We start from the raw sequence: 4,025 nt of genomic DNA, 5'->3' as shown, positions 1-4,025 counted from the left end.
CCCTCCGCGCCTGTTTGCTCGGCCAAGGCTCACCTGTGCTCCACCAGCCACCCCTCCCAATCCCGTCCCTTCGCCACTTTGAGTTCTGCACACAATATGTCAGCAGAAACCCCACTGCTATGATATTATGTAGCAGAAACCCTACACACCCTGGCTGACCGTTACAGGGCTGTCCTGGGGGGCTCTTTCTGCCACCCCTTCTCTAATACCTTTTGACGTTTGTGAGGACAGGGCTCACCTACGTGTTTCTGCAGGCACCACCACTTGTCTCAGCAGTGCTGAGAGTGGGGCAAATGCTCCACAGATACGTATCTGCTTTGACCCTGTACCTGCAGAGGAAGTCGGTGGGAGGTGAGTCACATCTGCAGATTTCACAATTATTCCAATCAGAACTTCCTTTTAAAACATTTTCTGTTCAAGTTCTCCTTTGAAGGCCATTTCATCATTTGAGCAGTGCTAGTCCTGCAGCCAGACACCTGGTATTCGACATAGCCTGGTTTGTAACAGGCGCAGTTCTCCCCAAAACCCAGAGGCTTCAGAGCAAACTAAACACTCGCCCCACTGCTCCTGCTCAGGCCTCCTCGGCCTTCCCCCTGGAAGTGCTGTTACGGGGTTTCCGAGAAGGGACGGGAGCAACCGCTACATGTCGCCTTCGTGACTCCCCGCGGTGCTTAGGTGAAATCCCAGACCCTCCCCGGGGCTCTGCCCGCTTCTCCGACCTCATTCCCCCTTCTCTCCTTCCCCTCAGCACTCCTGCCGTAGCACTGATCATACGTGGCCTCCTGAACACGTAAACCTCTTCTTGCCCCAGTGTCTCAAGGCAAACTGTCTCCCCTGCCCTAGATGTTTCCAGGACTGACTCCATGACCCGCGGGTCCTGCTTTAAATATGACCTCCTTCCTGGATCATGAAAATGCTGAACTGAAGAGCTTTCTCTTGCAATGAGAAGACTGTAGAAACATCTAGGGATAGAGATAAACCCGTTTGGTGGGGCGCAGCAGCGGGGGAGTTAATGGCAGGAAGAAAAATGAACAGAATGCAGGTTGGGAGTGGTGGACAGAGAGCTCAGCTCCTGGGGCAGAAATACGACCTCACAATGAGAGAAACTACCCATTTTCCAGCTGCCCATAGTTTAATAGGTGACCACGAGTGACCCCTGTCAAAGGTAGGTCACATGTCACTGAGAGGAAAAACCGCCTCCTTCCCTACTCAGAATTCTCTGTAGGCGGGCTGGCAGGGGGTCCCCCACCAAGTCGTCCTCTACGACCAGCGGGGGTCCCAGCAGTAACTCAATTCTGATGCCGTCTCCCTAGGGGCAGCACCGGATCCCACGGGTTAAGGGCTGTGCCACCACTTCCAATGCTGGTCGCAAGTCCTAGGTCGTCACCTGTGTCTGACAGACCAGCTAAAACTGGAGGTTCCCAGGAGCCCCCGACCCCACAGCCGCAGGTTCAGTAATTTGCTGGAATGCCAACAGAACTCAGGACAGCTGCTGAGTGTTACAGACTTACTACAAAGGACACCAACAGCGAGCTGCCCAGAGAGACACCGAGGGGGAGGGCTGCCAGGTCCCTACGGGTGCTTCTGTCCCCATGGAGTCAGGGCCGGGCCACCCTCCTGGCCCCTGGACGCCCGCTGTGTCCTGTCTGGAGGGGTTCTGTGGAGGCTCCGTGACTCAGGCTTGATCGACTCCAGCGCGGGGCACTGGTGCTGGCGCCGGCCTCCAGCCCCGTCCTCCCTGCAGAGGTCCCGGGGCTACAACTTCCAAGCTGCCAGTCGCAAGGCTGCCTCTCCTGGTCACCAGCCCCCATGGGTGCACACTAGGGCCTTCCCGGAATGCACCTTGCTGACCGGCCCAGGTGTGAGTGAAAGGAGCTTATGTGAGTAACAGACTCTCTCTTCACTTGTGCCACTCTTACCATTTTGGAAATTATAAGACTGGATTTTCAATGGTTTGGGGAGTTCTGTGCCAGGAAAGGGGATGAAGACCAAATATGTATTTCTTACTATAAATCATAATAATGCAGCCACCCCCAGGTGAGACTGCTGGTGGGTTGTGCTGTTTTTCAAAGACGACCTAGGATCTGCCTTGCAGAAGGGATGAAGAGGGTCAAGTCTCTGCAGAGCAGGACCTGCCCTCTCCTCACTCTCAGGTCACCTGCAGGTCCCTGGGAGGCTGAGCCTAGAAGCCAAGCAGCCCCTGTCACTCAGGGGCCCCTGTCCTGGCTGTGATTAGATCACACAATCAGGGAGATTTGCCCCCAGTTCGCCTGTAATTCTCCATAGGATTCGAACTGCAGGTGTCCCAGAACCGAAAGTCCTCAGCAAACCTCAGCTCAGGGCCGGTGGGCGGCAGAAAGCAGCTGCTCGGCCTGGGCTCTCACCCCGTGTTCTGCTCCCGGTGGCGTCAGGTGACATCCCCAGGGCCCCGTGCCCCCAGCAGCCCGCGGGGACTGCACAGGCGACCTCACCATCTGCCCGCTGGCCCACAGGGGACCAGCAATCCGTTTATTACCGCATCTCCGCTGCCTGAAGATCCCGGCTCTCCCTATCTGGGTCTATCACAGGCAGGATTGAGAAAGAGTTGGATTCTTCCTGAATCTCTCACCCTGTCACACGAGCTCTGGGATCTTGGGAAACAGGCTCCGGATGCCTCGCCTCCCCATCTGTAAAACAAGGATAATGCTAGCATCTCCATCACAGAGCCAAATTCACTAATAAGTGAGCGCATCGAAGTGTTTAACGGTGATCGGTGCTCAGAAGATGTTGGGCCATGTGACTGACATTACTGTATTACTTTTCCACAGTTAGCTCCTAGAAGAGAGGGATCACACCCAGTCCTGTGTCCGGGGGCCTGATTCAGTGCCTGACACGCTGAACAGAATGTGCGTGGAATGAATGGCACCCCCCAGCACGTATTCCCGACACCGCTCACCGGCTGCGCCCCCGGGGTGCTCTGACGCCCGGCGTGCAGATCATGTGGCCCCAGCTGAGCTGCGGTCTCCTGGAAGCACAGGGCACGCACTGGCCTTGGTGTGCCCCGCGACTCAGGCTCACAGCAGGGGCCTGACGCCACTTCACAGGCTTGAACTGCTGCATTTCTTCCTCCTGATAACAAGGGCATCACATGGGGTCAGGGTGAGAGCCGCTGCCGCGCCTGCATTTACACCCCAGGGATACCGTGGTTTTGGAGTGGGAGCTCTTCAGACCGTCGGCGACCAGGGGCTGACAGGCAAGCTGAGGCTGGGGGTGGCTGCCTGCAGGCTGAACGTGCAGAAAGGTGTCAGCCCTGAGTTCTGCCTCCGGAGGATGGGAGAAATCTCTGCCTGCTGCCTGTTGAATGCGTCCTCCTTTTGAAACAACTCACCCCGAGGAACAGTCTCCCACCAGAACCAGGCCTTTGAGGAGTATCAGCAGAGAAGCTGCCTGGGGAGCCGGGCCAGTGCAACAACCAGTCAGACGCGGCTCCGTTCTCGTCACGCATGGGAGGGGAAGGACCTGATTGCCTTGACTTCCCCAGCCAACACCGCCTTCCCCTTTCCCAACAAAAGCCCAGTGAGGTGTTCGGAACAGCAAAGGAGGGCACCCGACTACACGTGGCTTATCAAGAAGGACATTTATCACTTTGTGTCACGTGAAGTCTGGAGGTGGGACAGCCTGACATGGGTCACTGCCTCGGCAGAAACATCATGGCCCTACTTTAGCTACGCTGCAGCTCCCCGCACAGCCCCAGGATCAGCTGTGGGTCGGCCTTCCGGGCCGTCAGCGATCCTCAGAGATGAGGAAGGGGGTGCCCCCGTCTGTGCCTCCATCAGGCACCCCACCCCCGTGTCTCAGCGGCTGGAGCCGCGCCTTCTGTCCACACCCAGATGATCACCAGCAAGGCGAAGCCACTATGACCGGCTAGACCAACCCGGGGTCCCCTTCAGGAGGTGGGTGAGCTTCCTGAAGGGACCCGGCCCCTCAGAGGAGTGCAGCCAAGTCAGGGTCTGACCGGCAGAGGGGAGGGGCTCCGGGCAGTCAGA

Source organism: Manis pentadactyla, chromosome 19 (assembly GCF_030020395.1).
Source record: "Manis pentadactyla isolate mManPen7 chromosome 19, mManPen7.hap1, whole genome shotgun sequence".
In the NCBI taxonomy this organism is placed as follows: domain Eukaryota; kingdom Metazoa; phylum Chordata; class Mammalia; order Pholidota; family Manidae; genus Manis; species Manis pentadactyla.
This window is presented reverse-complemented; position numbering follows the sequence as displayed.